Below are 27,561 nucleotides of genomic sequence, written 5' to 3' on the forward strand. Positions count from 1 at the left end.
ATTCGATATCATACTTGGTATGGACTTTTTGTCCAAATACTCTGCTAGTATTGATTGTAAACGGAAAATGGTGACTTTTGAACCAGAGAATGAGGAACCTTTTGTTTTTGTTGGTTCGGTTCAAGGTTCTCGTGTTCCAAGAATTTCAGCGTTGAAAGCTAGGGATTTGTTACGAAATGGATGTGTTGGATTTCTAGCAGTGGTGGTAGATTCCAGTAAACCTGTGTTACTTGGACCTGAAGAAGTTAAAGTGGTTAAGGAATTTTTAGATGTGTTTCCTGAGGAATTACCTGGATTACCACCTCAGCGAGAAATAGATTTCATCATCGATTTAATTCCTGGAGCAGAACCTGTTTCAAAGGCACCCTACCGAATGGCACCTGCTGAATTAAAAGAACTGAAGATACAACTCCAAGGGATGTTGGATCTAGGATTCACTCGGCCTAGTGTGTCACCTTGGGGAGCCCCTGTGCTATTTGTGAAGAAGAAAGATGGAACTCTTCGGATGTGTATCGATTATCGGGAGCTAAACAAGTTAACCATTAAGAATAAATATCCTCTGCCCAGAATTGACGATTTGTTTGACCAACTTCAGGGCAAAGCAGTATTCTCTAAGATTGACTTGAGGTCTGGATATCATCAATTGAGAATTCGAGAAGAAGATATCCCGAAGACAGCTTTCCGAACCAGGTATGGTCATTATGAATTCCTGGTTATGTCTTTTGGATTAACAAATGCACCGGCAGCTTTTATGGATCTCATGAATAGGGTATTCAAGGATTTCCTCGATAATTTTGTAATTGTATTTATCGATGACATTCTTGTGTACTCTCGGTCAGAAGCAGAGCATGAGCAACATCTTCGAATGGTTCTGCAGCGACTTAGAGATCATAAACTCTACGCAAAGTTTAAAAAGTGTAAGTTCTGGCTGTCACAAGTGTCATTTCTGGGGCATATTGTTGGAAAAGACGGAATTATGGTTGATCCAGGGAAGATTGAAGCGGTGAAGAATTGGCCTAGACCTAAAACAGTCACTGAAATTCGAAGTTTTCTCGGTTTGGCGGGTTATTATCGGCGTTTTGTGGAAGGATTTTCCAAAATTGCGATGCCGTTATCCGAGTTAACTAGGAAAAATCAGCGATTTATATGGTCAGATAAGTGTGAAAAGAGTTTTCAAGAGCTGAAGCAACGATTGATTACAGCTCCTGTTCTAGCCTTGCCATCTGATCAAGAAAAGTTTGTGGTGTATTGTGACGCATCAAGGCAGGGTTTAGGCTGTGTGTTAATGCAAGCAGATAAAGTCATAGCTTATGCTTCTCGGCAATTGAAAGATTATGAACAACGTTACCCAACTCACGACCTAGAACTTGCAGCAGTGGTGTTCGCCTTGAAAATTTGGCGACATTACTTGTATGGTGAAAAGTGTGAGATATATACTGACCACAAGAGTCTCAAGTATTTCTTCACTCAGAAGGATTTGAACATGAGACAGAGAAGGTGGTTAGAATTGGTAAAAGACTATGACTGTGAAATCCTGTATCATCCTGGAAAGGCAAATGTTGTGGCTGATGCCTTAAGCAGAAAGGGACCTGATCAGATATCCAACATGGTCATGATTTCTTCTCAGTTAGCCTCGGAAATGACTAGGGCAAACATTGAGTTGGTGACTGAGAAATTATTTAATCTGACACTTCAGTCAGATTTGTTGGAAAGAATCAGAATGGCCCAGTTAGAAGATTCTGAATTGGTTAAGACTCGAGAAGATGTCTTAGCAGGCAAAGCTAAGGACTTCTCAATTTCTGACAATGGGATGTTGTTGTTTAAAGCACGGGTGTGTCCCTGATATCAGTGAACTTAAAAAGGAAATTCTAGAAGAAGCTCATACTACCCCTTACTCATTACATCCAGGAACCACCAAAATGTATCAAGAGTTGAAGCCCGATTTCTGGTGGTATGGGATGAAGAGGGATGTAGTGGACTACGTCACTAAATGCTTAACCTGTCAGCAAATCAAAGCTGAGCATCAACGACCGGCGGGGTTACTTCAGCCATTAACACTTCCAGAATGGAAGTGGGAAGACATTGCAATGGACTTTGTGGTTGGCTTGCCTAGAACCACAGGAATGTACGACTCAGTTTGGGTTGTGGTGGATCGTTTTACAAAGTCAGCACATTTCTTACCTGTTAAGGTAACCTATACAGTGGATCAGTATGTTGATTTGTATGTGAAAGAAATCGTTCGTCTTCATGGAGTACCAAAGTCAATCGTTTCAGATAGGGATCCTAAATTTACATCAAATTTTTGGGTGAGTTTGCAAAAGGCTATGGGAACTAATTTGAAATTCAGCACAGCCTTTCATCCTCAAACAGATGGGCAATCTGAACGAACTATTCAAATACTTGAAGATTTGTTACGGGCTTGTGTTATGGATTTTGGAGGGTCCTGGAGTAAGTATTTGCCTCTAATTGAATTCTCCTATAATAATAGCTATCAAAGTACCATAGGAATGGCTCCCTATGAGCTACTCTATGGCAGAAAGTGTCGTTCCCCAATTCATTGGGACGAAACAGGAGAACGGAAATACTTAGGCCACGAGCTGTCATCATGCTTACACATTACATAATATCATAAACATACAATCTTGGTACTTTATAAAGTACCCCTTTACCACTCGTTAACCACGAGCTGTATATGTCACTATCGTTGCCCGATGAAGCAAACGATAAGTAAGAAACCAAACCGCGGTTTCAAGAGTAATTACTCGTAACAGTATTAACCGTTTCCAACCCTAGGTCATAACCTAGGCTCAACAAATAACTAATCAAAGTCGTGATAATAATCAAGGCCATAACCATTCAACCATTAATATTTAACCACATACGGTGCTTACCACTTTTCTTACCTTAGTTCAAAACTCAAGCGTACGGGCCGACTTGAGTGGAAAACAAGCTAGGCGATCCCGGTCTTATGTCACAACAACCAAAACTCATTAAGAACCTTAATCAAATTTCTGATAATCGACTCTAATTCTCACAATCGAACACACCCTACTTTCCCCCGGATCAAACTAGCTTAACCATCTCTAAAACACCCTGAATTCCACTCCGAAAGACACCCCGAATCAAATCAGACTTGAGGAGAAAAACCCAAAATCCCCCCTTACTGGGAAAAACGGTCGGCTGTTTTTCTGGGTGCCTGAAAAACGGGGTACCTTTTTTTTTCAGGCAGCCATGGTGATTTCTGGTTTTTCACCCCAAAAACCAATCAAACCTCCACCAAACCTGCTCAAACCTTCCAAAACAGTATAATACAGTAAACATGACATAACCCAACAACCAATTCATTGCAATATATCAATTTGCTCAAAATCACACTTCAAAGTGAAGAAAAACTCAACTTTGGTCTCAACAAACCATATCCAATTTCAACCAGCCATGGAGACCACTTAAAACCATTCCCAACATGCTCAAAAACCTACCCCAAATACACCCCAAACCTAGTTTAAGTCCCACAGCAACAAAGAAGTAAAACCCTACTTGAAAACTAACTCAAAACTAGAATTTTCAATCCAAAAATAGTTGAGAACTTACCTAGATTGCTTCTAGGTTTGACTTAGGTTCTACAAGCTGCTTCAATTCAAGAGGAATGGTGAAATTTCGGTCCTCTTGCTGGCTGGTCTTGGTTCACACGAAGGGGAGAAGAGAAGAAACGTAGTTTCTTGCCTTGGAAGCTTTCTCTTTAAATAAGGTTTTCATGCATTTCATTTCTTTTCTTTTTCTTTTTTTTTTCTTTTTAATAATAATAGGCAGCCTAAAAAAAGTCAAAGGCACAATTGAATTTACCAAAAGACTAATCTACCCCCTTCCAATTTTTTTTCCTAAAAAAACCCTAAAGGCATTTTGATAATTTCACTAATTCCATTAAACCGACATTCTAAAATTTCTAACCTAGTTCGGAATATTCTCAAAATAATTCTTCCTTAAATGTTGTGACATTTCTAACCAAAATCGTCGAGTCCAATATTTTACTAAATAAGTTCTCAATAATTATCCCAAGTAAGATCATAATCTTACTTCGTTATCAAAATAATTATATATTTAATAAAATATGCCTATTTAAATATTATTTATTTTTCCGGGATATTACAACTATCCCCCCTTATAGGAATTTCGTCCTCGAAATTTACCTAAAAAGCTCGTGATACAACTCCCGCATTTGCGACTCTAACTCCCAAGTCGCTTCCTCAACCTTGCTGTTCCGCCACAACACTTAAACTAGCGGAATAATCTTGTTCCGCAGCACCTTTTCTTTCCTGTCCAAAATCTACACTGGTTGCTCTTCATATGACAGGTCGGTCTGAAGCTTAATGTCTTCATAACTTAGGACATGAGCTGCATCTGATACATATTTCCGAAGCATCAAGACATGGAAACGTTGTGAACCCCAGATAAAGTAGGAGGTAGAGTCAGCCGATAAGCTACGTGACCTACTTTATCAAGAATCTCAAACGGACCAATAAACCTGGGACTCAACTTTCCTTTCTTCCCGAACCTTCGAATTCCTTTCATTGGGGATACCCGAAGGAAAAAAAAATCCCCAATCTGGAATTCAACATCTATACGCTTTAGATTTCGTAGCTTTTCTGTCTACTTTGTAAAGCAAGCATGCGAGCTCGAATCATTTCAATAGCCTCACTCGTTCTTTGGACAGCCTTAGGTCCAAGATACCTACGTTCACCAGCTTCATCCCAGTGAATAGGTGATCGACATTTCCTTCCATAAAGCATCTCATACGGAGCCATGCCAATGGTACTCTGATAACTATTGTTATAAGAAAACTCAATCAGAGGTAGGTACTTGTTCCAAGAACCTTCAAAATCCATTACACATGCTCTCAGCATATCCTCAAGTATCTAGACAGTCCTTTCAGATTGACCATCGGTTTGAGGATGAAAAGCTGTACTAAATTTTAATTTAGTACCCATTGCTTGTTGTAAGCTTCCCCAGAATTTGAAGGTAAATTTTGGATCTCGATCCGAAACTATCGACTTTGGGGCACCGTGAAGCCGAACTATCTCCTTGATATACAAATCAGCATATTGATCCACTGTATACGTTGTCCTCACCGGGAGAAAGTGAGCAGACTTCATATATTGATCCATGATTAGTGGTCAAAAATATCATTAGTGGTCAAAAATATCATTTTATTGATGTTAAAGTTTAAATTAAATTAAGTTTTGATTAATATTTTCATGAAATTAATATGATATATTATATAATTGAAAATATTATTTTAAATTTAGTTTATGTTCATTTTGCAGGAAAGAAAATGATTTTTGGTAAAGTTGACAAAAGGAGAAGCCCAATAGCATAAACCCATGAGAAAATCTAAGATTGATTTTATTCTCTCTAGTTTGTACAACTCAATAGCAGTTGTAAAATTGGATCACATTCAAAGAGGATTAACAATTTTGATTGGTTCCATTTCCCTATGAGTACGACATGTGGCAAGGAAGTTGGGGATTGTAATTTAATGGCCACGTTCAAGATTATCTTCTTTCTGATTTGGCTTAATCAAATTGTATATTTTCAATTTGATTAGTTGTTGCTGACAAGGAACGTCTCAAGCATGCCTCAATTGTGCACTTTAAATTTCTAATCCCAAAATTTAAGCTATTTTCAATTTAAATTTATTCAGCTTTCCTTTTTAATTCTATGCATGGATTTTATTTCACATTTGTGTCTCCAAAAACACTATATAAAGGAGACCTCTTGTACACATTTGGTGTGTAATTTTTCATTGGCAAAAACTATAGTAAATTTTAGTTTTATTTTATCTATCTCTTCTCATATTTTCTTTTTAGATTATTGTGAGAATGACTAGCATTTTTGGCTAGTTTCCTAGATAAGGTAAAGGATGATCTTATATGTGAGGTAATATTTACTTGTGTTTTGATTCACCTAGTGCTTAAAGTTTATACATTTGAGTAGTATATTTTTCTTCTTTTTTTTTATCTCTATATTAATATATTTATCTATTTAGTATTATATAGAAATAGTCATGCTTTTTCTATGTGAATATGATTAGGATAAATATACATTAATATTATAATTTTATGATTAATCTCTTATTGCATTATTACCAAACAAAAGGTATATTGTCATTCTTAGATTTTTCATAAGATTATTTTCTACAATCTTAATGTGAGAATTCTATATTACTCAAATACATTTTTTTATTATATGTTCTTCAAGTTTTATCTTCCGATTAAATTATTGGGAAGTGAATAATTTAATTGTGTTATATGTGTGAATCAAAACCCAAATAAATGAGCCAAACATATAGGTGATTCTTGAAACCTTATCATTTTTTTTATTATAATTTTCTACCAATTTTATTTTCAAAATTTTCTCAAAAACCACCAACGATTTATTTACTTTTTGCGCTTAAAGTTCTACTAATCACTTTTTGATAAGATATCTCTCTGTGGACACGACCGCCCATGCTACACTACAACAACCGCTTTGTGAAGACAAGTTTGGGCGTAATCAAATTTTGGCGCCGTTGCCGGGGATGATTGAAATCAAAACTTAGTGGACTTTTCAGCCAAGAGGTAAGTCATTCTATAATGTGTATATATAACACTTGTATTTTTTTTTTTAATTATTAATTTTTCTCTTTGTGTCTAATAACTTAAAAAAAAATTTGTCATATTTATTATACGCTTATATATTTATATACATATATTTTTATTTTCTCTTTTCGTTCAATTATATATGTGGTATTAGTTATATATAATATATATATATTAGTCATTAATTTTTTTTTTACATATTTTTCTTTTCTTTTCTACATTTATTGTGTTCAAATTATCATTCATTGTTAATTTTGTAATTATTTGTCATTTATTATTTTTTTTTCTTTAGCTTTAAATTTATAAATTTCAAATTATTAGGTTTAGTCCCTTAATTTGTGTAACCTTAGGTTTTAGATTAGCTTTAATTTAGGTTCCACCTCTTTATTATTAAAAAAAAAAAAAAAATCATAAAATTCTAAAATAAAATTATTCATAAAACTTTATAGTATTAGGAACAAAGTGTAATGCAACAAGTGGTAAAAACTAAGAGTATTCTGTCTAGAAAGATTGGCTTTTAAGGCTTGTGATAGAGTACCCTCTACACTTTCCTGGGAACCTTGGTTCTGTCTAGGAAAGTGTGGGACGAAGCAGTACCTTGGCAACCTTCCCAATCGGCCTGGGAATATTTCTTGTGTATGCCCTTGTCTTATTACATTTTTGGACTTATTACTATTTAAAAAAAAAAAAGAACCAAGCTTGTTCCTTCAAAATAAGTAAATTATTTTACTTATTGGTTATTTGGTTAGAAATATTTGAATTGTGATTTTTCATACTCACTTAGTACCCCGGGGAGTCTGGTGAGGCATGTAAGATCATTTCAAATTGTCCAAATTTACCAAGAAACAAGTTTAACAAAAAAAAAAAAAATTAAAAAAAAAAAAATTAAGTGAATGAATCGTCATAGAGATGAACTAGGGAGATTTGTAAGGAGACCCAACACCCCTAGTGATAACTCTTCCGATACATCAAGCATTGCCTCTCCCACCTCAACAATTGCTCATAATCCATTCGCCATGGCCCATCATGATGAAATTCAGCAGAGAAGTCTTAATGACTATCTCCATCCTACTCGCACTCCTACCCCTTCTTGTATCCTCTTTCCACCTAATATGCCCAATTTTGAATTCAAACCTGGCATGATTCAACTCTTGCCAAATTTCCATGGTTTAGAAAATGAAAATCCTTATGTGCATATTAGGGAATTTGAGGATGTGGTAGCCACTTTTTATAACCAAGCTAATATCGCGGATACTGTGCGATTAAAGTTTTTTCCCTTCTCTTTGAAGGATAAAGCTAAAAGCTGGTTATACTCTCTGAGACCAAGGTCTATTGGAACATGGGAAGAAATGACATCATCATTCTTTCACAAATACTTCCCTAACCACAAGACCAATGGTTTAAAAAGGCAGATTTCTACCTTTTCCCAAAAAGACAATGAAACTCTTTATCAAGTCTGGGAAAGGTTTAAAGAACTGTTAACTCTTTGTCCCCACCATGGTTATGAAAAATGGCGCCTAGTTAGTTATTTCTATGAAGGCCTCACTAGTCGTGAACGCCAATTTATAGAAATGATGTGCAATGGTGAATTCCTCCAAAAAGATCCTGAAGAAGCCTTTGAATATCTCAATGAGCTTGCAGAAAAATCTCATACTTGGACTGGTCCAAGTGCTACTGAAAGCACTAACGAGAAATCGACCGGCGGGAATTTACCAACTAAGGGAGGAGGACCGTCTCAAAGCCCAAGTTGAGTCCTTAACAAAGCAACTTGAGGCCTTTAAAAAAAAAAGTGGGCAAGGACTGAATATGGTTGCCAAAGCAGAAATACATGAGCCATGTTTTGTGTGTGGAGAATCGGATCATTTAGCTAAGGATTGTTTAGCCTTTAGAGAAATGAAGGGGGTTTATGAAGAGCAATGCAATGCCTTAGGGACCTACAATAAGCCATTCTCTAATACGTACAACCCTGGTTGGAGAAACCACCCAAATTTCAGTTGGAAAGATCCCAACCAAGCACAATCTTCCGGAGGGCAATGGAGAAATGAGCACCAAAATCAACCATCAAAAGCTCAGCCTGCTCCTCAATACAATTCTCCACCTCAAGGGAGTTCTCTTGAGAACACCGTTCAATCATTCATGGAGGAGCAAACTAAAATAAATCGCCAAATGATGGAAGAAATCAAAGAAATGAAGAGTCAATTTTCAAAATTGACTGGGTCCTTGGCTATTTCTGAAAGAGGCAAACTTCCTTCTCAGCCTCAATTCAATGCACAAGGGCAACATATGGCTCAAACCTCCAGCTCTAACGATCAAATAGTTAAGGAGGCTAATGCCATCACAACTAGAAGTGGTAAAACTTTGGAAGATCAACCAATAACAGCTACCACTTCAAAATCTCCACATGTTGTCCATAAAAGTGTGCCATCCAATGCTTCTGCAAAAGTTCCATTTCCCCAGGCTTTGAGACCTGCTGGGAAAAATCTTGAAAATCGAGGAGAAATCCTTGAGCACTTGACACAAGTGAAGATTAATCTTCCTTCGCTTCACGTCATCAAACAAGTGCCAACCTATGCTAAAATCATCAAGGATCTTTGCATTGTAAAAAGGAAGCATCATGTCAAAAAGACTGCTTTCTTGACTGAGCAAGTTAGTGCGGTAATTGAACAAAAGACACCGCTGAAATACAAAGATCCTGGCTGTCCCACCATTTCTTGTCAAATCGGGACTCATGAATTTAGTCAAGCTTTGCTAGACTTAGGAGCGAGTGTTAATCTCATGCCTTATTCTGTCTACTCGCAACTTGGTCTTGGTGAAATCAAGCCTACTTCTGTTGTCTTACAGTTGGCTGATCGTTCTATCAAGAAGCCTCGGGGAATTGTTGAGGATGTTCTTGTTCAAGTTGACAAATTCTATTACCCCGTGGACTTTCTTATCCTGGATACTCAATCTGTGGTTAACATGGAATCCAAAATCCCTATCATACTTGGAAGACCTTTCCTCGCTACAGCTAATGCCCTTATTAACTGTAGGAATGGTCTAATGAAAATATCTTTTGGGAATATGACTCTTGAGGTCAATATTTTTCATGTTGCAAAGCAACCACATGACGATGATGAGTGTTATCAGACATTTTTGATTGACACGCTCATTTCTGAGGAGATTCAATTGCAAAAAAAATCTGATGATCTTGATGAACTCTTCTTAGTTTCTGAAAGTTCTGGTTTTAATGAGTCAATTAATGAAATTTCTTGTTATAAAGACTCACAAAACGGAAGAGCAAAGTTTTGGCAGCCTTGATTTGAAGAGCTACCTGGTGAAAGGGAAAAGCCAAAACCTTCTACTGAAGAGGTTCCCACTGTTAAGCTAGCCCAACTACCTGAGGGTTTAAAACATGTTTTCTTGGGAGATGGTGATACCTTTCCTGTTATCATCTCGTCCAAACTTGATCCTTCACAGGAAATGCAATTAGTCAAGCTACTAAAGAAGCATAAACCTGCAATAGGTTGGACGTTTGCTGATATTAAAGGTATTAGCCCTTTAATTTGCTCCCATAGAATCAAGTTGGAGGAGGGAGCAATCCCTCGAAGAGATCCTCAAAGAAGACTGAACCCCACCATGAAAGAAGTTGTGAAAACTGAAGTGTTGAAACTTTTGGATGCTAACATCGCTTATCCAGTGGCTGATAGCAAATGGGTCAGTCCAATTCAGGTAGTACCTAAGAAATCGGGTGTAACTGTTATTGAAAATGATAAAGGGGCCCTTGTTCCCACAAGGACTGTGACGGGTTGGCGCATGTGCATTGATTATCGAAAGTTGAATGCTGCCACCCGTAAGGATCATTTCCCACTTCCATTTATCGACCAAATCCTTGAACGTGTGGCTGGGCATCCTTTTTATTGCTTTCTTGATGGCTATTCAGGCTATTATCAAATCGAGATTGCATTGGAGGATCAAGATAAGACCACTTTTACATGTCCTTTCGGTACTTATGCTTTTCGGCGTATGCCATTTGGACTGTGTAATGCACCAGCCACCTTCCAAAGGTGCATGATGAGCATTTTCAGTGACATGGTTGAAAAATGTATGGAAGTATTTATGGATGATCTAACAGTCTTTGGAAGTTCTTTTGAAACATGCCTTCTTAATTTAGAAGCTGTTTTAACACGATGTATTGAGAAAGGTCTTGTACTCAATTGGGAGAAATGCCATTTCATGGTATCTTCAGGCATAGTCTTGGGACACATTGTCTCCGAAAGAGGGATTGAGGTAGATCAGTCTAAGATTGATCTCATTTCTAATTTGCCCACTCCAAAGACTGTCAAAGATGTTAGATCTTTTCTTGGGCATGCTGGTTTTTATAGGAGGTTCATCCAAAACTTTTCAATGATTTCTCGTCCACTGTGCAACCTCCTCGCCAAAGATGCTAATTTTGAGTGGACACAAAAGTGTGAGGATGCATTCCGAACACTTGTTGCAAAATTAACGTCCGCTCCCATCATACAGTCACCTGATTGGAATTTGCCTTTTGAAATCATGTGTGATGCAAGTAATTTTGCTGTTGGAGCTGTTTTGGGACAACGAAGGGAGGGGAAACCTTTTGTTGTCTATTATGCAAGTCGAACTCTTAATAGTGCTCAAATGAACTATTCCACTACTGAAAAAGAGTTGCTCGCTGTTGTCTTTGCTCTTGACAAATTTCGAGCTTACTTGATTGGTTCACCTATTACGATCTTCACAGATCATTCTGCCCTTAAGTACCTCCTTTCCAAAAAGGATACTAAGGCGCGCTTAATACGGTGGATCCTTCTATTGCAAGAATTTGACATCACAATCAAAGACAAGAAAGGTGTTGAGAATGTCGTCGCAGATCACTTGTCTCGACTTGAATTTAGTGATTCTGCTGATGATCCACCTATTCGTGATGATTTCCCCGATGAACAACTGCTTGCTGTTACTAAGTTACCGTGGTATGCACACATAGTTAACTACTTAGTAACAGGTGAACTTCCTTCTGAGTGGAGTTCACAAGATAGACGCAAGTTTCTGGTCGAGGTGCGCAATTTCTATTGGGATGATCCATACTTGTTCAAGTATTGCCCCGATCAGATCATACGAAGATGCATCCCTGATGATGAGGTGTCTAGTGTTTTGAACTTTTGTCACAATGATGCTTGTGGTGGTCACTTCTCTGTGAAGAAAACTACTGCAAAAATCTTACAGTGTGGCCTTTATTGGCCCACTTTGTTCAAAGACACCAACGAATTTTGTCGTTCATGTGTGAGGTGCCAAAAGTTAGGCTCTCTATCTCGTCGTCACATGATGCCCTTGAACCCTATTCTTGTGATTGAGATATTTGATTGTTGGGGTATAGATTTCATGGGACCATTTCCATCATCTTCTGGTTACCTTTACATTCTCCTTGCTGTGGATTATGTTTCTAAATGGGTTGAGGCTGTACCTTGTCGAACCAATGATAATGCAACAGTTACCAAGTTCTTGAAGGAAAACATTTTGTCAAGGTTCGGTACGCCTCGTGCTATCATTAGTGATCAAGGCACACACTTTTGCAACAAGTCTTTTGAGGCTCTCATGCGGAAGTACGGTGTGCTCCATAAGGTTGCTAATTCTTACCATCCGCAGACCAATGGGCAAGCGGAGTTAGCCAATAGGGAGATAAAACAAATTCTGGAAAAAACGGTAAATCCAGACAGAAAAGATTGGTCTTCTCGTCTTCTTGACGCTCTCTGGGCATACCGTACTGCTTTCAAATCCCCTCTTGGGATGTCTCCCTATCGGCTTGTTTATGGGAAAGCTTGTCATTTGCCTGTTGAACTTGAGCATAAGGCATATTGGGCTGTCAAAGCCTTTAATTTTGATCTTAATGCTGCAGGCATTAATCGCAAACTCCAGCTGTCTGAAATTGAGGAGTTGAGAAATGAGGCATATGATAATTCTAGGATCTACAAGGAAAAAATGAAAATTGCTCATGATAAACAGATCCTGCGAAAGAATTTTGAGGTGAATCAAAAGGTGCATCTTTATGATTCTCGGTTGCATTTCCACCCAGGTAAGTTGAGATCACGGTGGACTGGCCCATTTGTGGTGAAAAAGGTTTTTCCGAATGGTTCTGTTGAAGTTGAGGACCCAACTGATGGGAGAATTTTTAGAGTCAATGGCCAGAGATTGAAGCATTACATCGAGAGTGTGAGTCATGTTGAAGAGGTCCTTCTTAAGGACCCTATCTATACACTCTGAGTTGTTCATTTCTTTTACATGTTTTATTTTATTTTATATATATATATATATTTTTACTTTTCTATTAGTTTTGTGTGTTTTCGTTTTCGTTTTCGTTTGTTTTGGGTTTGTTTTGTGTTATCAGGTTGTTTCAATTACCGCCCCATGGATATTGTCATCTTCCAGGTGTTCTCTTTCCCCTATCTTTTTCATTGCATATTTATTTTGACATTGAGGACACTGTCTGATTTTCGGTTGGGGGTGGTAAGTTCTGGTGAGCTTTCATTTGGAGAATTACATTGTTGTGTTGAACTTTTAAGTCAAATTTTCTCAAAATTTTCTAAGCATGATTGAAATATTTTGTTTGAGTTGGATTTTGCTATGTTTAGCTATTAAGGAGTGATTTTCAGAGTTCTTTAATGCACTTTCCAAACATGTGGTAAGATGGTTGTTAACACAAATAGTTGAGAAAATTTTCAAGCTTAAAGTTTTCCATATTTTTTTTGTAAGTTGTGAGAGTTGAGAAAACGACTTTTTGAACTTTTATTGATCATTTGAGTTGGTCAATTTAGATTTTTAGAATTTAAACACATGACATATACTGGAGGGACAATTTCATTTGTTAAAAGAGCTTTTGTTGTAATGTTATTTTTCATATTTCTTTTTATTCATGTATTTTTATGTTGCCTCTTGTAAAAAAAAAAAACAAACAAAAAAATAAAAAAAAATATTAAGAAAAATAAGAAAAAAAAAATAGAACAAGAGCAATATTTCGTTATTGTGTTTTCTTTTTACAAAAAAAAAAAAAAAAAAAAAAAAAAAATTTGTTCCATATAAAAAATTGAATGAAAGAAACATCACTTCATGTGTTTCTTAAAAAAAAAAAGTGTTCTTTTCTAATATTTACAATTTTCTTTTAGTTGGCTCTTTATTCTTCAAGTCTCTTGTAAATCCCAAAGGTTGTTTGTCATTTAAATTCTAATTATTTGATTTTCCTATCTTATGATCAATATTTGTTCAAATTGTTTGTCCTAAAAAGTTTGTCTTCTCTCATTTGAGCGTTAATTGTTACAATTCCAACTCCAAGAGTGTCATCTCTCCCATAAAAAAAAAATACTTTCAATGCCTGTGAGGAAATTGGAGTTGAGACCTTTACGCTTTTGAGATTTTTCGATGCTATTTGTGTTATGGCTTGTGGTAAGAAATGGATATGGTTTGGTGCACACACCCACAACTCTGGGGTTACAACTAAGTAGTTTGCTTAGCAATTTCTGATTTCTTGATGATATTTTAAAATGCATGGCTGGTTTTGAATCCACTATCACCCAAATAGAATCATAATACCCTACTATTCTGGGCGATCCCACTACAAAATCCATGGTGATATCTTCCCATTTCCATTCAGGAATCTTTAGAGGTTGAAGCAAACCTACAGGCCTCTGGTGTTCTTCTTTAATTTGTCGAGAGGTTAAGCATCTTGACACATATTCAACAATATCCCTCTTCATCCCCAGCCACCAATATAAAGCTTTCACATCATGATACATCTTGGTTGTTCCTGAGTGTAAGGAGTACTGTGTAGTATGAGATTCATCAAGAATCTCCTGTCTGATTTCTTTGTCAACCGGTACACAAATCTGTTCTTGTATCGCAACAACCCATCAAATAAACACGAAAAGTCTTTTGCCAATCCGGCCTCTAACTTCTCCTTATGCCCCTGTAGCTCAAGATCACTTTGTTGAGCTACTCTAATTCTTTCAAATAAATCCGATTGCAGGGTAATATTGGCAAGTTTTCCAGTTACAAAATCAATTCCCGCTCTAGTCATATCGTCAGTGAGCTCTACTGTAATTTTCTTTAATTCACAAACTTGCCCTGGTCCTTTTCGACTTAGAGCATCCGCTACCACATTTGCTTTACTAGGGTGGTAGAGAATCTCGCAGGCATAATCTTTGACCAGTTCTAACCATCGCCGTTGCCTCATATTTAAATCTTTCTGAGTGAAAAAGTACTTGAGGCTTTTGTGATCAGTATAAATCTCACACTTCTCACCATACAGATAGTGATGCCAAACTTTCAATGCAAAAACAACTACTGCCAGTTCAATATCATGGGTAGGATACCGCTGTTCATACTCTTTCAATTGCCTGGATGCATAAGCAATCACTTTCCCTGATTGCATAAGAACACAACCTAACCCCTGTTTGGATGCATCACAGTATATCACAAACTTTTCATCACTTACCGGTAAGGTTAGTACAGGAACGGTAATCAACCTTTGTTTCAATTCCTGGAAACTACCTTCACACTTGTTAGTCCAAACAAACTTACAATTCTTTCGGGTCAATTCGGTTAAGGGCGTAGAAATCTTTGCAAAGCCCTCAACAAATCTCCGATAATACCTGCCAACCCTAGGAAACTTCTAACTTCAGTTGCTGACTTAGGTTGAGGCCAATCACTTACTGCTTCAATCTTTACTAGATCCAATAGAATACCATCTTTACTCACCACATGTCCCAAGAAACTCACCTGAGGTAACCAAAATTCACATTTCTTAAACTTGGCATACAATTTATGCTCCCTGAGACGTTGCAATACCATTCGAAGATGTCTTTCATGAGTTTCTTCTGAGTCTGAATACATTAGGATATCATCAATAAAGACAATAACAAAATCATCCAGAAAGTCTTTGAACACTCGGTTCATCAAGTCCATAAATGCTGCTGGGGCATTTGTTAATCCAAAGGACATTACCAGAAATTCATAGTGGCCATACCGAGTCCGGAAAGCTGTCTTGGGAATATCATCTTCCCGAATCCTCAGCTGGTGATAACCAGACAGAAGATCAATCTTGGAGAAGACGGTCTTTCCCTACAGCTGATCAAATAAATCATCTATCCTTGGCAAAGGGTACTTATTCTTCACTGTCAACTTGTTTAACTCCCGGTAATCAATGCACATTCGTAAAGTTCCATCCTTCTTTTTCACGAACAAAACTAGTGCACCCCAAGGTGAAGTACTCGGTCTTGTAAATTTTAAATCCATCATTCCCTATAATTGCACTTTTAATTCTTTCAGCTCTGCAGGTGCCATCCTGTAGGGAGCTTTTGATACAGGCTCTGCTCCTGGTATTAGATCAATCTCAAAATCAACGTCACGTTTCGGCGGTAACCCCGATAACTCTTCTGGAAAAACATCCAGAAATTCTCGAACCACTGGACATGCTCTGGTCCCGCTTGTGGTTCCCAGGTAGCATCCACTACATTTGCTAAGAAACCAATGCACCCCTCACACAACAAATCTCTTGCCTTAAGCACTGAAATTAAGGGAATTCGGGATCCCTGCATCTTCCCCACAAATACAAAGGGGTCCTCGCCCTCAGGCTGAAAAGTTACCATTTTTCTCTTGCAATCAATAGTGGCGTTGTATTTTGCAAGCCAATCCATACCCAAAATAACGTCAAAGTCCACCAATTTTAATTCTATCAGATCAACTAATAACTCCCTTCCTTCCACAAATACTGGAAGGGATCTCACCCACCTGCTGGAGATAACCAACTCCCTAGTAGGCAGCAAAGTCCCAAAACTTCTAGAAAGTACATCACTAGGTCTATTCAATTTCTCAATTATTCTACTTGAAATATAAGAATGCGTCGCACCAGAATCAACTAGAACAGTCAATAAAGTACCAGCAACAGAAAGCTGACCTGTCACAGTGAAAGGACCAGCATCAGCCTCAGCCTGAGTCAGGGCAAACACTCAAGCAGGAGCGGTTGTAACATCCTTCTTTTGCTCTAGTCGTAACAGCTGTGGCAAAATTTCTCTTCATGTGACCCACCACCCCACAGTGGAAACAGGTCTTGGCCTGACACTCGCCCTGGTGGCGCCTTTTACACCTCAGACATTCAAGAAAAGTTCGCCAGTTTTCGTTCCCACCAGGACGGAAACCTTGGTTACCCTGGAACCTTTTGTTTGGGCCTGTAGCTGATAATTCACTAGGTCTTTTCTTGTGGTCATCGGGATCAGTACCCCTACCAGAACCAGCACCTGATGTTTGCTTCCATGAATCTCTTCTGGCAATATTTTTCTTTCGTATCTGAGCTTCTACACCCTCAGAAACTAGGGCCAGTTCAACTATCTGAGCATAAGTTCAAGCAACCCCTGGTTGTTTAGAAGCAACAATCACATCTCGTGCGATATGTTCATCCAACCCTCAAATGAACTTTTCTTTCCTAGTAGCTTCAGTAGCCACCTCATCTGAAGCAAACTTTGCCAGTCGATCAAACTTAGTGGCATACTCTGTCACAATCATATTGCCTTGAGTCAATCATATAAACTCTTCTGCCTTTGCTGCCCAAATAGACTCATTATAATATTTCTCATAAAACAAGGCCCAGAAGGCTTCCCAGGTCATGTTATTCAGATCATGACCCTGAGATACAATCTCCCACCAAATACGGGCATCATCTCGCAACATATAGATAGCACACCTGACCCGATCATTATCTTCAACCCGCATAAAATAAAAAATAGATGTTATCATACTCATCCATTGCTCCGCCTTGAGTGGATCAGCACCACCCTCAAACACTGGCAGTTCTGCTTCCGGAACCGCTCATACAACGGTTCCAAACGGTTCCCTACATCCGGTGGCACTACCAGAGGTGCGGAGGATCAGGATTAGGGTTTAGAGCAGGCTGAGCTGACTGCTCTCTCAATTCTCTGATTTGCTCACCCTGCTGCCGAATAGTCTCTTGCATTGCAGCATATAACTCTTCCCAGTTTGGTGGTGGTGGAGGGTTCTCGCCCTCACCAGCAGCTCCGAGCCCAGCTAGCTTGCGGGTACCCATACTAGTCCGCCTCGGGTGCATAATCTATACACCTGCGGTCACATTCAAGGTAATAACAATACTGATAAGTATTTCCATATATTATAGTCCTGCCCACACCATTCCGATATCAACACAATTCAGATAATCAGGCAATCAGAAAATTAACAAACTATCTTTTAACTAAAAGCTTACTGAACCATGAGTCGATCAAGTGCTTACAGCCAATGTACATGTCAAGCCAGTCTTCAGGATTTAAAAACCTTGGCGCTCTGATACCATGTTGTAACGCCCTATCCAGCAGCGACGCCACGTGTGTGCAATTTAATAAAATTCTTATATAGATACTATATAATCATGCCAAAAGTGTGGTTAATTAAATTTTGATAATTAAAAATTTGACATATAAACTATATGATAAAAGATAAGTTGTATTAACCATGGGGTCCCCCTGTTTTCAAAATATTCACAAACTGGTTTAATAGTGTTTTTACAACATAAACTTTGTACTCCCAAAATACTTTCAAAATAGAGCATCCTGATTATTGGGCCGATACACTGCGGCTGATATGTACATTGCTGCTACGACCTCGAACTCATGGCTGCTCAACCTTTGCTTTCCCCTTACCTGCACCATAAAGCACCTGTGAGTCACAGAGACTCAGCAAGAAAAGTGAAATAGACAATAACTGAAAATGATCATCAATTTAATCCATGTCATCATGCTTACACATTACATAATATCATAAACATACAATCTTGGTACTTCATAAAGTACCCCTTTACCACTCGTTAATCACGAGCTGTATATGTCACTATCGTTGCCCGATGAAGCAAACGATAAGTAAGAAACCAAACCGCGGTTTCAAGAGTAATTACTCGTAACAGTATTAACCGTTTCCAACCCTAGGTCATAACCTAGGCTCAACAAATAACTAATCAAAGTCTTGATAATAATCAAGGCCATAACCATTCAACCATTAATATTTAACCACATACGGTGCTTACCACTTTTCTTACCTTAGTTCAAAACTCAAGCGTACGGGCCGACTTGAGTGGAAAACAAGCTAGGTGATCCCGGTCCTATGTCACAACAACCAAAACTCATTAAGAACCTTAATCAAATTTCTGATAATCGACTCTAATTCTCACAATCGAACACACCCTACTTTCCCCCGGATCAAACTAGCTTAACCATCTCTAAAACACCCTGAATTCCACTCTGAAAGACAACCCGAATCAGATCGGACTTGAGGAGAAAAACTTGAAATCCCCCCTTATTGGGAAAAACGGTCGGCTATTTTTCTGGGTGCCTGAAAAACGGCCTGGCTTTTTTTCCTGGCAGCCATGGTGATTTCTGGCTTTTCACCCTAAAAACCAATCAAACCTCCACCAAACCTGCTCAAACCTTCCAAAACAGTATAATATAGTAAACATGACATAACCCAGCAACCAATTCATTGCAATATATCAATTTGCTCAAAATCACACTTCAAAGTGAAGAAAAACTCAACTTTGGTCTCAACAAACCATATCCAATTTCAACCAACCATGGAGACCACTTAAAACCATTCCCAACATTCTCAAAAACCTACCCCAAACACACCCCAAACCTAGTTTAAGTCCCACAACAACAAAGAAGTAAAACCCTACTTCAAAACTAACTCAAAACTAGAATTTTCAATCCAAAAATGGTTGAGAACTTACCTTGATTGCTTCTAGATTGGACTTAGGTTCTACAAGCTGCTTCAATTCAAGAGGAATGGTGAAATTTTGGTCCTCTTGCTGGCTGGTCTTGGTTCACACGAAAGGGAGAAGAGAAGAAACTTAGTTTCTTGCCTTGGAAGCTTTCTCCTTAAATAAGGTTTTCATGCATTTCATTTCATTTCTTTTTCTTCTTTTTTTTTTTAATAATAATAGGCAACCTAAAAAATGTCAAAGGCACAATTAAATTTACCAAAAGACTAATCTACCCCCTTCCATAATTTTTTTAAAAAAAAAAACCTTAGGGGCATTTTGGTAATTTCACTAATTCCATTAAACCGGCTTTCTAAAATTTCTAACCTAGTTTGGAATATTCTCAAAATAATTCTTCCATAAATGTGGTGACATTTCTAACCAAAATCGCCAGGCCTAATATTTTACTCAATAAGTTCTCAATAATTATCCCAAGTAAGATCATAATATTACTTCGTTACCAAAATAATTACATATTTAATAAAATATGCCTATTTAAATATTATTTATTTTTCCAGGATATTACAGTTCCATGGCTCATCCGGATGGGAAAATTGAAGATGTGTTGGTACAAGTTGATAAGTTCAATTTTTCGGTCGATTTCATTATCCTTGATTATGAGGCTGATAGAGAAGTTCCCATTATTTTTGGGCGGCCATTCCTTGCTACTGAGAGAACCTTGATTGATGTGCAAAATGGAGAGCTCACTATGAGAGTGAATGATCAAAAAGTCACTTTTAATGTGTTCAATGCTATGAGATTTCCGGATGAGATTGAAGAATTCTCCCATTTGAGTGTAATTGATTCTATTGTGGCTGTAAGATTTCAAAAGGAAGTGGGGAAATATAAGAGGTTGATAAGTTCTCTTGAAGAGCTTAAAGCTTTGAGTGACAATGAAGAAACCCAAATTGCTTGGGTAGAGCCAATGCAGCCTTTCCCTAAATTCAAGAGACCTTTTGAGTCTTTAGAGTTGAAGGAAAGCAATTTCAAGCCTCCAAAACCTTCCATCCAAGAACCACCAAAGCTAGAGTTGAAACCCTTGCCAAGTCATCTAAAATATTCTTATTTGGGGGAGAATAAAATGCTGCCAGTAATTATATCAGCATGGTTAGAAGCTGAAGCTGAAGGTTTATTGCTAGAAGTGTTAAAGAAACATAAAACAATAATTGGGTGGACTATAGCAGACATAAAAGGCATTAGTTCAACAATTTGCACGCACAAGATACTCTTAGAAGCTGGCTTTAGTAACTCCATTGAGCATCAACGAAGATTGAATCCTGTTATGAAGGAAGTGGTGCGAAAAGAAGTGATAAAGTGGCTGGATTATGGTATTGTGTACCCAATTTTAGATAGTTCATGGGTGAGCCCTATTCAATGTGTGCCTAAGAAAGGAGGAGTCACGCTGGTGGCTAATAAGAATAATGAATTGATCCCTACTAGAACTGTGATTGGTTGGAGGGTGTGCATGGACTATCAAAAGTTGAATAATTCCACTCAGAAGGATCATTTCCTGCTGTCATTTATTGACCAAATGTTGGATCAGTTGGCGGGTAAGAAGTTCTATTGCTTTCTTGATGGTTATTCGGGCTACAATCAAATTTCTATAGTGCCAGAAGACCAAGAAAAAATAACCTTCACTTGTCCATATGGCACCTTTGCTTTTAGGAGGATGCCATTTGGACTATGCAATGCTCCCGCCACTTTCCAAAGGTGTATGATGGCAATTTTTCAAATATGGCAAAAAGCATTCTTGAGATCTTTATGGATGATTTTCCAGTATTTGGGGAATCTTTAGACATTTGTTTAGCTAACTTGGAGAAAGTGTTGAAGAGGTGTGAAGAAACAAACGTAATATTGAATTGGGAGAAAGGCCATTTTATGGTAAAAGAAGGCATAGTTTTGGGTCACAAGGTTTCTCACAACGGTATTGAGGTGGACAAGGCTAAGTTAGAAGTCATTGAAAAGCTACTGCCTCCTACCACAGTCAAGGGTATTAGAAGCTTTCTTGGACATGCAGGGTTCTATAGAAGATTCATCAAGGATTTTCAAAGATTTCAAAGCCTTTTTGTTCATTGTTGGAACAAAACTGACTATTTGAGTTCACCAAGGAATGTCATGATGCTTTTGTGACTTTGAAAAAGGCATTGGTGACAGCCCCAATCATTGTAGCTCTAGATTGGTCTTTATCATTTGAGTTGATGTGTGATGCTAGTGATTTTGCCATTGATGTGGTACTTGGGCAGCGAAGAGGAAAGATCTTTCATTCTATTTACTATGCAAGCAAGACTCTCATCGATGCTCAAATTCACTATTCAACCACCAAAAAGGAGTTGTTGGCTGTAGTATTTGCTTTTGACAAGTTCCGATCTTATCTTGTGGGAACGAAGGTGATTGTCTACACCGACCATTCAGCCATCAAATATCTAATTGCCAAGAAAGATGCAAAGCCAAGACTCATTCGTTGGGTGTTACTTCTTCAAGAGTTTGATTTAGAAATTCAAGATAGAAAAAGGATGAAGAACCAAGTGGCTGACCACTTATCTCGGTTGAAAACAGGTGGTGAAAGGCAAGCCGAAATGCAAATTCAAGAAACTTTTCCGGATGAGTAGCTGGTTGTTGTAGCTCAAGCAAACACTCCTTGGTATGCTAATTTTGTAAATTACTTAGTGAGTGGATTGCAGCCTCCTGATTTAAATAGGCAGCAACTAAAAAAAATTCTTTCATGATGTAAGATTCTACTATTGGGATGAGCCTTTCTTATACAGGTAGTGTGCAGATCGAATAATGCGGCGTTGTGTGCCGAAAGAGGAAGTCGCAAGCATCATAGAGCATTGTCATTCATCTCCTTATGGTGGACACTTTGGTGGACAAAGAACAACAACAAAAGTCTTCCAATTGAGGTACTATTGGCCTTCCATTTTCAAGGATGCTCACAATTTTGCAAGAAGTTGTGATCGTTGCCAAAGAGTTGGTAATATTTCAGTAAGGAATGAAATGCCATTGAATTGCATTCTTGAAGTGGAACTTTTTGATATTTGGGGAATCGACTTCATGGGTCCATTTCCACCATCTTATGGCAATCTCTACATTTTGTTGGTGGTGGATTATGTTTGTAAATGGGTTGAAGCAGTAGCAAGTCCCACTAATGACTCAAAGGTGGTGATAAAGTTTCTCCAAAAGCAAGTATTCACTCGCTTTGGAACACTACAGGCATTAATAAGTGATGAAGGTACTCATTTTGTGAATAAAATTCTTTACTGCCTTGTTAGCTAAATACAATGTCAAACACAAGATTGTGGCTGCTTATCATCCTCAAACCAACGGGCAAGCTGAACTTTCTAACTAGGAGATCAAGCGTGTACTTGAAAAAGTTGTTAATCCTCATCGCAAAGATTGGTCTCAAAGGCTAGATGTCTCTCTTTGGGCTTACTGGACAGCATATAAAATACCTTTGGGTATGTCCTTATATCGATTGGTGTATGGGAAGGCGTGTCATTTGCTGATAGAGCTGGAACACAAAGCCTTTTGGGCTATAAAGAATCTAAATTTTGATCTCCAAGCTACCGGAGAGGCCTAAATGCTGCAACTAAATTAGCTTGAAGAGATGAGGTTTTTCTCCTATGAAAATGTCAAGTTGTACAAGGAGAAAACCAAAAAGATGGCATGACAAGAGGATTCAACACAAAGTATTTGAAGGAGGACAGCAAGTTTTGTTATTCAATTCAAGGCTGAAGTTATTTCCTGGAAAGTTAAAATCTCGTTGGTCGGAACCATTCGTCATTGCCAAAGTGTATCCTTTCGACGCTGTGGATGTCAAGGATGAATAGTGTGGGAGGGTATTTAAAGTGAATGGGCAGCGACTAAAACACTATATCGGAGGGGAGGTCAATCGAGTAAAGACCTCCATCACATTGGAAGAGGCTTGTGGAAGAAGGACCTCAGGTTGTCATGGCTTTAGTGTATCACATTTGGGCAACCCGGGAATGGAGGAACAAGATTATATCTAGTTATATATATGTTATATAATAAGTTTGGGGGTGTGCCACCCCTTGAAAAAAAAAGGAAAAAAGAAAAAGAGTATTTAGAATTAAGTTTGGGGTGTGCCACCCCTTGTTAAAAAAAAAAAAGAGAGAAAAAAATAAATATATATACTCATATAATCACATATATATACATTTCAATTTCCTACAGTTACTAATTGTTTTGCTATGGTGTAGTGATCTTTATTGCAGGTGCAAGGCAGGGAATGGTAGAAAATAGAGTTGTTTTAATATGGTGAAAAGCAGAATTTATTTTCTGAAGCAGTAGGTCTCAGAAATTATAGCATTGCTTCAGCATTTTGAAACAAGGATACATAAGAAAATGAATTGTTAAAGCAATATTGTAACAACTGGGAGGATTGGGTTCTAAAAAAAATACTGAAAGTGGACATAAATCTCATTGATCAGAAGTTTTCCCCAAAAAAAAATCATATACATATACATATATATATACATACACATATAATAATATATATATCACAAAAAAATATTAATAGTATATAAATATCTTTAAATAGATAAATATATATAAATATAGATAAATATATATAATGATAAATAAATAATTTTTTTTTTATTTTTATTTACCTTAAAAATCTCATTAACCCAGTCGCCTCTTCTCCTGCATAAATCTAGCCGACCCACCATTCCCATCCCCACCAAATCACCATCTTCGTCCACCATTACCAGTCAACATCCGAAGTACCTCCACCAACGAGTTCCACGCACGCCAACTACCATCACTTTTCCCCAATCCACGCGACCTACCTCCGTTTCACCAGACCACCATCTCCGTCCACATCCGAACCACTACCCAGCTCCGCCCATCGTCACCACTTTCCTCTCTGCAGGAAGCACATCAGCATCCTTCTTCTACACATGAGATCAGCTGCCATTTTCGGAGGAGAATCAATGGTAGAAAAATGAAGTACAGAAGAGGAAGGAGAAAGAAGGGGGACCAAAGTACAAAAAGAGAAGGACACAAGCTCTATTTGTTTGCTTTTCTTTTACCTTTCTTTTACTTTCTTTTCTTTTCTTTAAATATTAGAAACTTGTTGAATTGTAAAAAATTGCAGCAGCCATGGATGAACAATTTCGATTTTGGATTTTATTTTCTGATTTGAACATGAGCTAAATTTCTTGAGGCTTTGAATGACTATCAACCCCTATGTTTGGTATGATTAATTTTTAAGCATATTTTAGCATATTTACCCTTGTTCATTCAAGTGAGCTTGTTATTTTCTTTGATTGTTATTTCTTGGCCATGAGTAACAATTTACTAAGCTAGATTTGGTTCTGGAAGGGCTAGATCTAGTAGTTTTAACTTGGATGAAGCAAATAAATTCCTAGATTTAAGTTTTTCTAGTAAATGGAGTAAGAATATTTTATTTACCTTGCACAACTTTAGAATTGATGTTTAAATGTTGTTCTGCAATTTGGTTTGGTATAAGAATATATTGATCTAGGTGGTAGAGCTGATATTGTGAGTTTTGGAAAATTCTCATAAATACAAGAAAATCCTATTATCTCTGTGCAAAAATGCTGAAGTAATGCTATAGCAACTGGAAAAAACCTGACTAGGGGGATTAGTTATTCAAGCCACTTTTTACCATATTACACTTCTTGCAAGTAATTTCCTAGTAACAGTAGCATTTATTTACAGTCCTTTTAAATTTGAATTATTGCTCAATCACTCTCATGTTTTTTTTTTCTTTTACTTTAAATTGTAATTAATTAGTTTTACATCATATTTTGTTTGTAATCCCTGTGGAGACGATCTTATTTACCACTTTATTACTTGTTTGACTTCGTATACATGCATATATTAATTTTCACAATAAGTTTTTATCGCTGTTGTTGGGGATCGAACCCAGGTCACCCGCGTAACAGGCGGGAATACTTACCACTATACTACAATGACCATTTCTGTAGCATTAATCCTCTACTGTGATTTTGGCATTGTTCGAGAACCTCTACTGTGTTCGAGATGCAAATCTTGCAGCATTAATCCTCGACCATTTCTGTCAATCAATGAAAATGTTAGCAATTAACCAATAATAAGTTCATCCTGATATCGGGAGAAGGAGAAAGGGGATCGAGGTTTTTTGGCTTGGAGGGAAAAAACTTGGAGTGCATTAGAGGTAGGTGTGTTGGACTTTATTTTACCAGGATCTTAGATCTACTCACAAGTATGTTGTTTAAACACCCTAAATATGAACTTTCTAAAACGATAAATTAAACACATATAAAGTTAAGAAAACCTTACATTGATGCAGCGGAATTAATGTCTCCTTCCGCTCAGATCTCTAACCCTCGTATCCTTTCTGTAGCAGAGTATAATCAAGATCTGAGCCCGAATGTCCTTCTTCTTCAAGTTTGATCCTTCACAGTCTTCCAATCTATGATTGAGTTACTACTTGCTGTGTGTGGGCACTCACTCTTTCACTAGGGTCGAAATTGATGAAGGGAAAAGAGAAGAGAGGGTTTCGGCCAGGTATAGAAAGTGGGGAAGGCTCAGTTTTTCTGAAGAGAGAAATTTCTGTCAGAAAAGGTTATTAGAAACTTATGATTTGACTGAGCCATCACTTTCTATTTATAGGCAACTACTAGGTTTAGTTTAGGAATTATTTGGCATTAAAATAATGAAAAAATCAATTTGAAACTCCACAATAAGTGGCCGACCAAGGTGTAGTAGTGGGCCCCACTTGATTTTGAAGTTTTATCAAATTTTATTTCTCTTTTCTCAAAAATGCCAATTTTTCCAATTCTAACCTTTTAAATGCCAAAACTAATTATTTAATAACTAAAATAGATTATTAAATAATATTGTCATTTAATTTAATTATTAATTAGACATATAAAGTCCATTAATAAATAAATAAACCTAGAAACTCTTTTCTTTACAATTTCACCCCTGCTTAGTGAAAATTCATAAAATTAGACATAGTCTAATTTTAGAATTATAATTGATCAATCACGAATCAATTAATGAGTCTTACAAGAAGAATATTCTCAACTAGAATGGGGACCATGGATCTATATGCTGAGCTTCCAATAAGTGAACCAAATTTACCAAGTAAATTCCTACTTATTAATTCTTCGTTGAATCCACTCTTAGAACTTAGAATTGCATTCTCAAACTTATATAGAGCATATTGTATGTTCCACGATATCAATATGCTATCTCATTTAACCATTGTTATAACCTTATTGTGATTTAAAGATCCTCTATATAGATGATCTACATCGAGATGAGATTTCTTTACCGTTCTCACCCCTCAATGTATTTTTCCCCTTAAAACACTTAGCTACCTGTAAATGGTGTTTAGTGATCTAATGATTAGTCAGTTAAACAAGAGCTCATCCATTTACTTCTATTTGCTAAGCTCGAAGGGAATCATCACTTGACTTCTATACACCAGTAGAAGCTATAGATTCCATATTTATGTTCATCACTCCCACTCAATCATACTATCATGTTCCTAAAATATATGTATCACCCTGACCTAAAAGTAGGCTTAACTAATAAATCAAAGAACATGAATAGCACTCCTGAGTTGAGCCCAAGCATATCAGGATTTAGATTCTTTTAATCTTAAGATCAACTACTGATATTGACTTGGAAAGATATATATAACGGTAAGTTTGTAATATCTTAACTTAGTTGCAATATCGGTCCAGTCCAATGTATACTCCATACATTCGAAACTAGTATACTTTACTAATGTCTTGGAAAGAACATAACACTTACTCCAAGTGTAAGTACACATCATCGCTGATTATCACATTAGTGTAAATCTAATAACACTGATGAAACAGGGACCAAAACTTTTGATTCATATGATCACAAACACATTCCACTGTGTTGACGATACTGTAATTGTGAATAAACATATGATCTAGATTTAACTGATTCTGTGTGTAATAGTAATAAACATATTAAACCACTAGCATGTAAAATTCATGCAAACATCAATCACTTCAAATTTCTTATCTTAATAACTAATCAGATTGTAAAGAGTTTTATTTAGGGCATAAAACCCAACAAGGTGTGGTCGGAGCACGATGCTTCCAGTCTAAACTCTGA

At 37.3% G+C, this 27,561-nt stretch overlaps 1 non-coding gene across 1 annotated transcript; it reads right to left on the minus strand.

Annotated features, from left to right (window-relative positions):
• Positions 1–8,031: 8,031 nt before the first annotated feature.
• LOC115724247 (small nucleolar RNA R71) lies at positions 8,032–8,139 on the minus strand. Its single transcript, XR_004013047.2, has one exon. It is a non-coding gene; the product is annotated as a small nucleolar RNA R71 (small nucleolar RNA).
• Positions 8,140–27,561: the final 19,422 nt, after the last annotated feature.

This window comes from Cannabis sativa, chromosome 5 (assembly GCF_029168945.1).
Source record: "Cannabis sativa cultivar Pink pepper isolate KNU-18-1 chromosome 5, ASM2916894v1, whole genome shotgun sequence".
Lineage (NCBI taxonomy): Eukaryota > Viridiplantae > Streptophyta > Magnoliopsida > Rosales > Cannabaceae > Cannabis > Cannabis sativa.